The sequence below is a fragment of the Hemiscyllium ocellatum genome, chromosome 33 (genome assembly GCF_020745735.1).
Source record: "Hemiscyllium ocellatum isolate sHemOce1 chromosome 33, sHemOce1.pat.X.cur, whole genome shotgun sequence".
Lineage (NCBI taxonomy): Eukaryota > Metazoa > Chordata > Chondrichthyes > Orectolobiformes > Hemiscylliidae > Hemiscyllium > Hemiscyllium ocellatum.
Genome location: NC_083433.1, coordinates 6,687,510 through 6,701,962, shown reverse-complemented (window position 1 = coordinate 6,701,962; position 14,453 = coordinate 6,687,510). Strand labels below are relative to the sequence as shown.

Here is a 14,453-nt window from a genome sequence, read left to right as displayed (position 1 = left end):
TTTAATGATATCATGGCTGGTCTGTTGCTTCCTGCCACTGTCCACATTGATCCTGCATTCCCTTCACACCATTAACCAACAAGCACCTAACTATCTCAGATCAGAACAGATTATTTGCTCCCAATATTTTTGGGAAAGACGGTCCAGATTTCTGATTCCTTTTCATGAAGAGATGATTCTGAGCAACTGCTCTGAATGGCCACATGATAATTATAGCATTCGACTCCTGGGTCACGGTGCAATAATTTCTCTTCATCTGTCTCCTCAAACCCATTTGCCATTTTCCAAACCTTGAATATAATCTTTGATACTCGAATGAATGCAAGTCTACTGTTTGCAAATTATCCTCACTATTTAAGCCTTTCAGCCCTGGTATCATTCCAGTGAATCTACACTGTAGGGGGATGATGGTATTGTCACTGAGCGGCTCAGATTAACACCATGAGGACATGAGTTCAAATCCCACCATGGCAGCTGGGTAGAATTTGACTTCAATTAATTAATCTGGAATACAAAGCAAGTCTCAGTGATGGTGATCATGGTGGGGAGGCAATGGCCCAGTGGTGTTATTGCTGGACTATTATACCAGAGAGCCAGCAAATGTTCTGGGGACCTGGTTGGAATTTGAATTCAATAAAAGTCTGGAATTAAGAGTTTAATGATGACCATGAAGCTATTGTCAGGAAAAACCCATCTGACTCACTGGAGCGAAACTGTGATCCTGACCTGGTCTGGTCTTACATGTAACTCCAGACCCACAGCAACATAGTTAACTCTTAGTTGCCCTCTGGACAGTTCAGGATGGGCAATAGATGCTGACTTAACCACTGACACCTTTATTCCATGAATGAACTTCAAAAACATTATCTTTGATTTTCACAGAAATTCATCTGGTTCAGTGATATCCTTTAGGGAAATAAATCTGCTCTGGCCTATCTGTGACCACAGACCCACAGCAATGTTGTTCATTCTCGACTTGCCTCTGAGATGGTCAGAAACCTTTTAGTTCCAGGGCAGTGATGGAGAGCAGGGATTGTCTTCCCAGCGACAGCCTCCTCAGGTGCTCTGGTTTCCTCCCACAGTCCAAAGTTGTGCAGGTTAGGCAGAGTATCAAAGGATGTGCAGACTAGGTGGGTTAGCCGTGGGAAATATGGAGTTATAAGGATGGGATTGGTCCGAGTGGGATGCTCTTCAGAAGATTGAAGTGGCCCTGATGGGCTGAATGGCCTGCTTCTATGATATAGGGATTCAATGGTTTACATCACAGCTCCATTGCCTTGCGATGAAGACAAAAATGTAATTAGCAATTTCAAATCATCTCCTTCATTCTGCAAGTTTTTAATTTCTGCCCGCAGATCCCCAACTCTCTCTGCGCTTGTTCCTCTCCTAGCTCCTTCATTTCGAAACCATTCTGATTTTTCCATCTTGGTCTAAAGTACTCTTCCTCAGATTAAATTCTATTGAGCAATATTGTCCACTTGCTTTATTAGTCGCCGCTGCTTCTGTGTGGCAGAGAGAGGCAGGTTCAACAGGGCACTTAAACTGGAACAACATTCCAGGTTCCAGGGAAAGGGCAGGAGATAAACACAAAGGTAAAATGCTCAGAGAGCTGGTGCAAATGTGATGGGCTGAATGGCCTTCTTCTGAATCATGACAATCCTGTCAACGATGTTTACTAGCTCACCTCATCAGGAAACATGGATATGTATCTCTATTTCTTTGCGGATGTCGTTTAGAAATACAATGAAAGGCTGAGATTCCTGGGGGAAAGAGATAACTAGCCCCTTCCTGCCCATCGGAGTACACAACCTACTCCCAATCTCCCACATCTGAACCAATTCCCAATAATCTTCTGTTCAGTCTTACCCATTTCGGATCATTCCTGATCTTCAGATTTCCTGCTTGACTGACTCAAGTCCTTCTGAAATCATCACATTGGGTTGGGCTATTTGCAGCCCAACTTTAACCCTTTCAGAACCAGCACCTTGCCAACATCAAGCAGAGTTAGACTCCAGTTAACCAAAGAAACTCTTCAGGATTCCCAAACTAGCCCCAACATCAGCATTCATACACTGATCCCTAACCGAAAGGGACTGACTGTGTTTCCGATTGTGTGTCGTGAATGTGCAACCAACAGTATATTGTAAGGGAAGATGTTATATGTGGAATGTGGGTGCTATGGCTAATTACAAGCATTTCCTCCACAAATGTAAGACATCTAGCAATGTTGACTATAATTGCTCTTTATCCAATATCAGCCAGCTCAAAGACAATGAAATTGCTTATTTAAATACAGCATCAATCCCCACCCATAAAACTGATGTTTTGTGACAGTCTTGAGATCATACCCATCCATCCTGGAGGAGTCTCAAGGAAATCCTCCACAGAATGAGGAGAGAAATATATGAATACAGAAACTTAGTACTGGTACCTTTTACTTCAGTTTGATATTTCATGAGATTTTACCTGATAATGCTATAAGAGATGAGAGCATCTGAGCTAGCTCCACTAGTCTGAGGGGTTTTGGGAAAATCTGGCTGCAATCTAATCTTTAAGCTTTCCCATCAGGTCCCCTTGGATGTTTGAGAAGGTGACATGCGATTCAATTATCTGACAGCTGCCATTTTGTCAAGAACATGGCTCGAGGCTAGCAGCCTCTTTGAAAAGCTGTCATAAGAGGAAAGACCTCTATTGTCCTATGTGCGAGCTGTGGGTTCAGCAAGTATGGGTTAAAAAAAAACCACACAGCCATCTCTGTCACCCCACCAGAGTCTGCAGTTGACTTATTTGTTTTAAAAAGAAAGGGTAGGTCTGGCTCTTTCTGACAGCCACAGAAAAGGGACAACTCCCTTATTCACTCATGTGAGTGGGCAACACATTCCCCTCCATTAAATATCTTTGGAAGATTAAGCCGTGTTGGCAGCCCTATCCATCTGGTCTAAAAGCATGTGGCTACACCATAGTTCGCTCCTCATATCCAATGGATTCATTCAGATTTAAGTTTCGACTTTACAGTTACAGGAAACAGATCAAATAAATCTTTTATTTCCATATTCAATACAAGAGAAGCAGAATTGGATTAGAGAACAGAGATTCCAGAATCCCACTCAGCTCAGTGTGAGCCTGTCAAACAGGTACTCTCCCAGGCCATTCTCAGGGGCTCCCAGTCTCTTCAGGTTGGTGATGTGATCTCCCAGCTTCTTTATCATCTTCACTTGCTCATCCAAGTAGTGCCTCTCCAGGAAGTCACACAGCTGGAAGGAGGGCGAGTGCATTTGGATCAAACAGACATGGAATTAGTTTGTTAGGGATTGATGGAATAGCTGGCTATTTCCAAGAACAGGTTAAAAACTGCCTTCTCAGCTACAACTACTCTAGAAGGCAGCACCAACTGGACTTACATGCAAGTGCCAAGCACATTCTATTTAATGGAGAACCGATCCCATAATTTATACCCCAGACACCGAACAAACCAAAAACCCACCAGGTTCAGATTGATAACTGAGGCAACAACTTTTGCTGTTAAACACAAGCCTACACAGCCCGAGACCAACATGGAGTGCAGGCCAGATTCCAATATCACCTTCAACACCACTGAAAATTCAACCATCAAAACTCACGTGAGGGTCAGTGTGGCCAGAGGAGAGTTTGTGCAGATCCAGCAGACTCTGGTTCACATCCTTCTCCATCTGCAGAGCTCTCTGCATTGCCTCCAGACCATTACCCCACTCATCCTGCTCTGGCTTCTGGAAGAGCCAAAGAAAAGGCAGATATTTCACTGAGATGTGAGCCAAAACACAATGGAATAAAAGGTAAAGTTAACCATATAATATTACCCCCTTTGGAATGAGTGCTTCAAATATTTAGTACTGTTAATTGTAATGCAGGATAGACCAACCTTGACATCCTGCAGGAGGACTCGGCCTCCACGTTTATTCTGGAATTCCATCAGTTTCTCAGCATGTTCCCGTTCCTCATGGGACTGCTCCTTGAAGAACTCTGCAAAGTGACACAGGGCAACATCATCCCGGTCAAAGAAAGAGGACTTGGGGGGGGGGGGGGAGGGAGGGAAAAAAATAGGAGAAAGTGGTAGAGTCAGGAAAGTTCCACATCTCACCCATTGAGAACCTCACCAAGACCCTGTATGGCTCGTTTTCAGTTTAGACAAGAATGAGTATCGGCAGTTCTTGTTAATGTGATGGCTGCATTCTTGTGCAATGCTGATAAAAGTCACTCTAGAAACCGTGCTTAAAGTATTGGCAGAGTTGTTGTGCTACAGCCACATTTTTAGAGATCTGCTTTAGAATGAGTGTCCTTTTTTGTCCATCACATTAGGGAAACACATTATAGTAAAACAACCTGCATACAACTGCTGAATGGTCTGGACAAGGTAGGAATGTCCTGGGGTGGGGTAGAGGTCAGCACTAGAGAGCATAGTTTAAGAATAAAGGTTCTGTTTTGATGGGTGGAGATGAGGCTGGAGGTGATCTTGCAACTCAACCTCCAACCTATTTGAGATAGGTCTTTGCCTAACAATACCTTCATCAAGAATTAACAGACTGCAGAATGCAAACAAATGAGCATGATCTTACTGAAACAATTGAGCATACTTGCACGTCACTATGGGCCTCTTGTTGTCATGAATTCATGTGACCAAAGCAGATCATTTATCCCTACACGTCAACATCTTATTGGAAGGGTATATAATCACAAGTACATTAGAGTAGGAGCTAATTTTGCAAGTTTGACCAGACACCTCAGATCCCAACCTCCATTTCAGGAAGCCCAAACTTTGGTACTCACTGATGTAATCAAATCTTTGCAGTAAAAACCCCAAAGTAGCCATCTAGTATCAGTTGAATTTCAAGACAAGGGGGCACATGAAGAGGAACAGTTTTTAAATAAAAAAAAGAACAGGCAAATTATCCTAGAGGGTAGCTTACATATGGAATGAATATTGTCATGAAGTGGTAAATGCAGTTACAGTTACCATATTGCAGACATTTGTATAGATACATGAATAGGAAAGGTTTAGGGATATGGGCCAGGTGCAGGCAGATAGGCCTAGTCTAGATTGGGATTATGTTCAGCATGGACTGTTTGGCAAAGGGCTCATTTCTATACTTTGAGAAAAGTCCTTCACAATAATGCTTCATGAAAGAGCCTCATTAAGGCCAACAGAACAGGATCATACTCACTAGGCAGAAGAGGGCTCAAATAGTTAACATTTCACTAGATAGTCCACACTAGAATCTCCACACAGTCAGTTGCCCGAGTTGGGAATTAAACCCGGGTCTCAGGCACTGTGAGGCAGCAGTTTGAAAAATTAAGCTAGTTTACATAGGAAATCCTCCAAGAGGATGCAAGGAACCTTGGATAGCTCCAGCATGAAACACTGGAGAATAAAGCCAGTTTATAGAATAGAGCAGTCAATTAACAAGGAGACAGTGAGGACTGCAGATGCTAGAGATCAGAGCTGAAAAGTGTGTTGCTGGAAAAGCACAGGTCAGGCAGCATCCAAGGAGCAGGAGAATCAACATTTCAGGCATGAGCCCTTCAGGAATGAGGAAGGTGGGCCAAGCAGGCACAGATAAAGAGTAGGGCAGAGGGACTTGGGAGAGGGACATTGGGAATACAGTAGGTGGAAGGCAACCAATAAAATTTGACAGTCATTACTTCAGTGGATAGAAAGTGGGCACAAGGAGGTAACATTCAAAAGACAACTCAGTGGCTTAAAATATTTTACCAATGCAATATACAATTTAAGAATCAGTTATGAAGCATGGAACACAGGTATATTAACAGGTCTAAAAATTATTGCCCATCCCTAGTTGCTCTTCATGGGGTGGGGGAAGAAGGAATAGACCATCAAGCACACAAGCCTCACCATGGAGAGGTAAACATAGGAAGAATAGAGCTCCAGGTTGATCAGCTTGTTAACAGCATCCTCACAGTCCTTGTGGTAGTTCTGACACACTTGAGAGGCCATCTTCACTGTTCCTACTCACTATCACCAAGATGACTCTAGAGCTAAGCCACTGTCCCATGAGCTCTTGTATTTATCCTCCTGGGACAGCTTGTACTCACCAGGGAATGATTCGCCAATGATGATTGACAGTCCCTGACAGCCAATCAGGAATCCTCATGGATCCAGGAACTGATGATGGAAACAGGGTGAGGTAAGATACCTGGGGCCAATCAGAGCTTTGAAATGGAGGCAGATTTGGATCATTCAGTGATTGTCACTGAGGAACAGGAGGAGGATGTTTGACTCTGTCAGCCTGTGCTGCCATTTAATGATATCATGGCTGGTCTGTTGCTTCCTGCCACTGTCCACATTGGTCCTGCATTCCCTTCACACCATTAACCAACAAGCATCTAACTATCTCAGATCTGAACAGATTATTTGCTCCCAATGTTTCTGGGAAAGAGAGTCCAGATTTCTGATTCCTTTTCATGAGGAGATGATTCCTAGCAACTGCTCTGAATGGTCACATGATAATTATAGCATCCTTCTCCTTGGTCACGGTGCAATAATTTCTCTCCATCTGTCTCCTCAAACCCATTAATTATTTTCCAAACCTCGAGTATAGTCACCCGTTAATCTTTGATACTCAAGTCCACTGTTTGCAAAGTGTCCTCACAATTTAAGCCTTTCAGCCCTGGTATCATTCCGGTGAATCTACACTGTAGGGGGATGATGGTATTGTCACTGAGCCAGTCACTGAGAGGCTCAGATTAACTCCATGAGGACATGAGTTCAAATCCCACCATGGCAGCTGGGTAGAATTCAACTAATTAATTTGGAATACAAAGCAAGTTCCAGTGATGGTGATCGTGGTGGGGAGGCAGTGGTATTATTGCTGAGTAATATACCAGTGAGCCAGCAAATGTTCTGGGGATCCTGGTTGGAATTTGAATTCAATAAAAGTCTGGAATAAAGAGTTTAATGATGACCATGAAGCCATTTTCAGGAAAAATCTATCTGACTCACTGGACAGTAACTGTGATCCAGACCTGGTTTGGTCTTACATGTGACTCCAGACCCATAGCAACATAGTCAACTCTCAATTGCCCTCTGGGGAGTTCAGGATGGGCAATAAATGCTGACTTAGCCAGTGATACCCTTATCGCATGAATGAAGTTTTAAAAAAAAACTATTGTTGACTTTTCACAGAAATCCATCTGGTTCAGTGATAATCTTTACAGAAAATAATCTGCTCTGGCTTATCTATGACCCCCAGACCCACAGCGATGTTGTTCATTCTTGACTTGCCTCTGAGATGGTCAGAAACGCTTTAGTTTCAGGGCAGTGCGGGATGGAGAGCTGGGATGAGCCTCTTCCAGGAAATAAATTGAAAAAAAAACATGCTCCAAAGTCAATATATAGAAACTGATTACAGTTCTCCAGATGAGGTTTACCCTACACATTCTACAATTACAGTACACCTTTATGGGTGGTGCTGTAGCTCAGTGGTTAGCACTGCTGCCTCTTAGTGCCAGGGACTGGATTTGATTCCAGTCTTGGGTGACTGTATGTGGAGTTTACACTTATTTCATGTGGCTGTGTGGGTTCCTCCAGGTGCTCTGGTTTCATCCCACAGTCCAAAGATGGGCATGTTAGATAGAGTGGCTGTGGGGAATTGCCTGCCTTGTCTAGGGATGTGATAGCTAGGTGGGTTGGCCATGAGAATTATGGGATGCTCTTCATAGGATTGGTGTGGATATGATGGGCTGAATGAATCCCTACAGCATAGAAGTAGGTCAATGATCTACATTCAACTCCACTGCCTTACAAAGGCTAAAATGCAATTAGCATTTTAAAGTCATCTCTTTACTCTGCAAGTTTTTAATAATTTCTGCATTCAGGTCCCCAATTTTCTCTGCACCTGTTTCCCTCATAACTCTTTCCCATTTCAAAACCATTCTGATTTCTCCATCTTGATCAATATTGACTCCCTTTATTAAGGCTTGTGTATTGCAGAGGTAGGTTCAATAGGGCACTAGACAATTAAACAGTTAAACAATAGGCCAGGATTCAGGGAAATGGCAGGAGATAAACGCAAAGTTTATAATGGGAAGACCTCTTACTCTATGCCCTCGCTGTGGGTTCACCCAATGGGGTGAAAAACCACATTCTCAGCTATCTAATGTTTTTGGAAGGTCAGTTCAGGAGCTGGTATCCTTTCACTCAAAGCTTGGATTTATACAGCCAGACCTTTCATGGGTAGCCATTACATTCAGTAGAAGAGGAGCTAGTTGCGACAAGAGTTATTTACTGTAATTAAAAGAGCCAGAAGAAATGGCCAGTACACAGATTGTAGAGCATCTAGCTGATGCGGCAGCCCTGAACAATTGCCATGACATGTCAAAAACAAGTGATTGATGTCAATGGCACCTTTCTGGTGTCTATGTCCTTAAGCAGATGTATTAGGTCTCTAGACAAGCTGTGTTATTTGAGCAAAGTCCATATTGTATCTATCTATGCTACCCAACCAGGATCAGCAGTCAGCTTGTTTTTTTAAAAAAAAATACAGCCACCCAAAAAAGGGACAACTCCCCTAGTCATTCAGGAAAATGTTTGCCCACTCATCCTAAATATCTTTGGGAGATTAAGCCCTGTCCAGCTGGTCCAAAGAATTCAGCTTTGCCAAGGTTAGCTCCCATATCCAAATTGTTGATATAGACCCAACCAAGGATTGGTTGTATTGTTGGGTCAGGCCAGTTAGGAAGTCAGTTTACTCAGATTTAAGTTTTGACTATACAATTACAGAAAGCTAACCAGACTAGTTAAATAAATCCTTTATTTCCATATTCAAATACAAGAGAAGCAGAATTGGATTAGAGAACAAGCAATTCCAGAATCCCACTCAGCACAGCGTGAGCCTGTCAAACAGGTACTCTCCCAGGCCATTCTCAGGGGCTCCCAGTCTCTTCAGGTTGGTGATGTGATCTCCCAGCTTCTTGATCATCTTCACTTGCTCATCCAAGAAGTGCCTCTCCAGGAAGTCACACAGCTGGAAGGAAGAGAGAGATAGAGTATTTAGATCAGACAGACATGATGGAATTAGTTTGTTATGGATTGATGGAACAGCTGGCTATTTCCAAGAACAGGTTAAAAAACTGCCTTCTCAGCTAGAACTACTCTAGAAGGCAGCACCAACTGGACTTGCATGCAAGTGCCAAGCTATTTCCATTAAACTGGGGACAAATGTCAATTATTTATACCCCAGATACTGAACAAACCAAAAACCCACTAGGATCAGATTGATAACTGAAGCAACAACATTTGCTGTTAAACAAGCCTACACAGCCCTAGACCAACATGGAGTGCAGGGCAGATTCCAATATCACCTTCAACACCACTGAAAATTCAGCCATCAGGAACTCACGTGAGGGTCAGTGTGGCCGGAGGAGAGTTTGTGCAGATCCAGCAGACTCTGGTTCACATCCTTCTCCATCTGCAGAGCTCTCTGCATTGCCTCCAGACCATTGCCCCACTCATCCTGCTCTGGCTTCTGGAGCAAGGGAAGAGGCAGATATTTCACTTAATGTGAAACACGAACCAAATCACAATGGAATAACATGAAAAAGTTAACTAGGAATATAGTGTGCCATATAGCATTACACCCATGGGAATGAGTGCTTCAAATGCATGTTAGTTATAATGTAGGATGATCGACCCAACCTTGACATCCTGCAGGAGGACTCAGCCTCCACGTTTATTCTGGAATTCCATCAGTTTCTCAGCGTGTTCCCGTTCTTCATGGGACTGCTCCTTGAAGAACTCCGTAAAGTGACGCAGGGCAACATCATCCCGGTCAAAGTAAGAGGACTGGGGGAAAGAGGAGAAAGTGACAGCCATGGAAGTTCCAGATGTCACCCATCAAGAACCTCACTAAGACCAAGTGTAGTTTGTTTTCAGCTTAGAAAAGGAGTATGGGCAGTTCTTCATAATGTGATGGCTACAGTCTTGTGCAACCCCACGTTTAAGAAAAATCACTTTAGAAACAGTGCTTAAAGTAGTTGTGCTACAGCCAGCACATTAAGAGTTCATGCTTTGGAAACAGTATCCCTATTTTGTCAACCACATTAATGAAACATTAAAGCAAAACAACCTGTAACAAATGCTGAATGGTGTGGATTAGGCAGGAATGTCCTGGGGTGGGGTAGAGGTCAGAACTAAGAACATAGTTTAAGAACAAAAAGATGATTGTATTGATGGGTTGAGATGGGGCTTAAGTTGATCTTGCAACTCAACCTCCTGCCTATGAATAGGCATTGTTCAGAGTTACTGTTATCCACAATTAAAAACAGATTGCAGAATGCAAACCAAATGAGCATGATCTTACTGAAAGATCAGAGCATATTTGCAGGGGGCCATGTGGCCTCTTGCTGTTGTCAATTCATGTGACCAAAGCAGATCATTTATCCCTACCCTTACCAAGGTCTTTGTGTGCGAAATGATCAGAACCAAGCATTTGCAAGTAGGACCTAATTTGTAACTTAGACCAGACACCTCAGATCCCAACCTCCATTTCAGGAAGTCCTTTGCAAGCCAGTCCATGCTGAACAATCTCAAATGAGACCAGTCCCACCTGCCTGCTCATTTGAGTAATCAACCAAAGTCATGTAAATCAGAAAACCCCCAAGTAGCAATCTAGTATCAGTTAAATTTCAAGACTAGGGGGCACATGGAGAAAAAAGTTTAAAAAGAGACATGAAGCAAGTTTTCCCCAGAGTGTAGATCACATGTGGATTGACCTTCCTCAGGAAGTGGGAAATGAAGGCACAATTGGAATATTATAGACATTTGGATAGGAACATGAATAGGAAAGGTTTGGGGGGATATGGGCCAGGAGCAGGCAGGTGGGATTGGTCTCATTTGAGATTATATTTAGCATGAACTGTCTTGCAAAGGGCCAATTTCCACACAAAGGCCTTTGACAATATTTTCACATTATTGGTTGATGGAAGAACCCAGTATTAAGGCCTACAGAACATGATCGTACTCATTTGGAAAACAAGCAGAAGAGGACTCAAATAGTTAATGAGTCACTAGTCATCCAATGAATAGTCAAAGTTGAAAAAAGTTACACATGACATCATCCTCCAGAGAATGCAAGGAACCTTGGATTTAGTTCCAATGTGAAACACTTCAGAATAAAACCAGTTTTTAGGATAGAGCAGTCAATTAACAAGGCAACCAATAAAAAAGTTATCAGTAATCACTTCAGTGGATAGGAGATAGAGGGAGAAAACATTCAAAAGACAACTCTGGCTTAAAAAATAGTCTACCAATGTAATATACAATTTAAAACATCAGCTATGAAACACAGGTAACACTAGCAGGTCTCAAACTTATTGTCCATCCCCTGCCCATTGTGGGGTGGGGGAGGGGGAAAGAAGAAGGAATGGACCATCAAGTCCACAAGCCTCACCATGGAGAGGTAAACATAAGAGGAATAGAGCTCCAGGTTGATCTGCTTGTTAACAGCAGCCTCACAGTCCTTGTGGTAGTTCTGACACACTTGGGAGGCCATCTTTACTATCACCTCAACAACTCTAAAACTGAGCCCCTCATCCAGCAGTTCTTGTATTTATCCTCCTGGGACAGCTTGTACTCAACCAGGAAATGATTCACCAATAATGATTGACAATACTTGACAGCCAATCAGGAATCCCCATGGATCCAGGAACTGATGAAGGGCATAGGGTGAGGTGAGATACCTAGAGCCAATCAGAGCTTTGAAATGGAGGCAGATTTGGATCATTCAGTGATTGTCACTGAGGAACAGGAGGAGGATGTTTGTCTCTGTCAGCCTGTGCTGCCATTTAATGATATCATGGCTGGTCTGTTGCTTCCTGCTACTGTCCACATTGGTCTTGCATTCCCTTCACACCATTAACCAACAAGCATCTAACTATCTCAGATCTGAACAGATTATTTGCTCCCAATGTTTCTGGGAAAGAGAGTCCTTTTCATGAGATGATTCCAATCAACTGCACTGAATGGTCACATGATAATCATAGCATTCTACTCCTTGGTCACGGTGCAATAATTTCTCTCCATCTGTCTCCTCAAACCCATTCGTTATTTTCCAAACCTCGAGTATAGTCATCCGTTAATCTTTGATACTCAAGTCCACTGTTTGCAAAGTGTCCTCACAATTTAAGCCTTTCAGCCCTGGTATCATTCCGGTGAATCTACACTGTAGGGGGATGATGGTATTGTCACTGAGCGGCTCAGATTAACTCCATGAGGACATGAGTTCAAATCCCACCATGGCAGCTGGGTAGAATTCAACTAATTAATTTGGAATACAAAGCAAGTCTCAGTGATGGTGATCGTGGTGGGGAGGCAGTGGCCCAGTGGTATTATTGCTGGACTATTATACCAATGAGCCAGGAAATGTTCTGGGGATCCAGGTTGGAATTTGAATTCAATAAAAATCTGCAATTAAGAGTTTAGTGATGACCATGAAACCATTGTCAGGAAAAACCCATCTGACTCATTGGAGGGAAAATGTGATCTGACCTGGTCTGGCCTTACATGTGAATCCAGACCCACAGCAACATGGTTAACTCTGAGTTGCCCTCTGGACAGTTTAGGATGGGCAATAAATGCTGACTTAGCCAGTGACACCCTTATCCGATGAATGAACTTTAAAAAAATTATCTTTGATGTTTACAAAAATCCATCTAGTTCAGTGATATCCTTAAGGGAAAGAACTCTGGTATGGTCTATCTGTGACTACAGACCCACAGCAATGTTGTTCATTCTCTGAGATGGTCAGAAACTTTTTAAGATTTAGATTAGATTAGATTCCCTACAGTGTTGAAACAGGCCCTTCAGCTCAACCAGTCCACACCAACCATCCAAAGAGTAACCCACCCAGACCAGGGCAGTGAGAGATGGAGAGCAGGGATTGGCCTTCCCAGTGACACACTTTTCCATGAAATAAATTGACAAAATATACTCCAATGTCGATGCATCAGAACTGATTACAGTTCTCCAGATTAGGTTTCCACAACTGTAACACACCTTTATGGGTGGCACTGTGGTTAGCACTGCTTCCTCACAGTGCCAGGGACCTGGATTTGATTCCCCCCTTGGGCGACTGACTGTGGGAGTTTTCACATTCTCCATGAATCTGCGCAGGTCCCCTCCAGGTGCTCTGGTTTCCTCCCACAGTCCAAGGATATGCAGGCTAGGTGGGTTAGCCATGGGAAAAGTGGGGTTACAAGGATGGGATGGGTCTGGGTGGGGTGCTGGGATGCTCTTCTGAGGATTGTTGTGGATGTGATGGGCTGAATGGCCTGATCTTATGATGTAGAGATTCAATGATTTACATTGCACTTCCACTGCCTTGTGATGAAGACTAAGATGCAATTAGCATTTTAATATCATCTCTTTTACTCTCGTCAAGTTTTTAATAATTTCTGCATGTAGGTCCCCAACACTCTCTGTGCCTGGTTCCCTCGTAACTCTTCACCATTTCAAAACCACTCTGATTTCTCCGTCTTGGTCTAAAGTACTCTTCCTCAGATTAAATTCTATTGATCAATATTGCCCATTCGCTATATTAGTGCCTGTTGCATCTGTCTGGCAGAGGCAGGATCAACAGAAATGTTCCAGAGGCTACTGAGCAATTAAACAGGAACAACAGGCCATGTGACAGGGAAAGGGCAGAAGATGCTCAGAGAGCTGTTGCAAATGTGATGGGCTGAATGGCCTTCTTCTGCATAATGACAATTCTGTCAATGATATTTACTAGCTCACCTCATTGGGAAACATGGATATGTATCTCTATTTCTTCATCAATGTCATTTAGAAATAGCCTTTCATTGTAAGATTCCTGGGAGGAAGAGATGACTAATCCCCTCCTGCCCATCGGAGTACACAACCCATTCCCAGTCTCCCACATCTGAACCAATTCCCAATCCTCTTCTGTCCAGCATTACCCATTTCAGATCATAAGATTTTCTGCTTTACTGACTCAAGTCCTTCAGAAATCATCACATTGGGTGGGGCTTATTGCAGCCCAACGTTAACCCTTTCAGAACCAGTACCTTGCCAACATCAAGCAGAGTTAGATTCCAGTCATAGAGTCATGGAGATGTACAGCATGGGAACAGACCTTCCGGTCCATCTCGCCCATGCCAACCAGATATCCCAACCCAATCTAGTACCATCTGCCAGTACCTGGCCCATATCCCTCCAAACCCTTCCTATTCATATACCCATCCTCATTTAAGATGAGTCTTAAATGCTGTAATTGTACCAGCCTCCACCACATCCTCTGGCAGCTCATTCCATAAACACACCACCCTCTGAGTGAAAAAGTTGTGCCTTAGGTCTCTTTTATGTCTTTCCCTTCTCACCCTAAACCTATGCACTTGAGTTCTGGACCCCAGTCCACCCCAGGGAAAAGACTTTGTCCATGCCCCTC

The 14,453-nt window shown here is 43.2% G+C and overlaps 1 pseudogene; it reads right to left on the bottom strand.

Annotated features, from left to right (window-relative positions):
* Window positions 1-3,107: 3,107 nt before the first annotated feature.
* Window positions 3,108-11,543, bottom strand: LOC132831402 (ferritin, heavy subunit-like; annotated as a pseudogene).
* Between the last annotated feature and the right edge of the window lie 2,910 nt (window positions 11,544-14,453).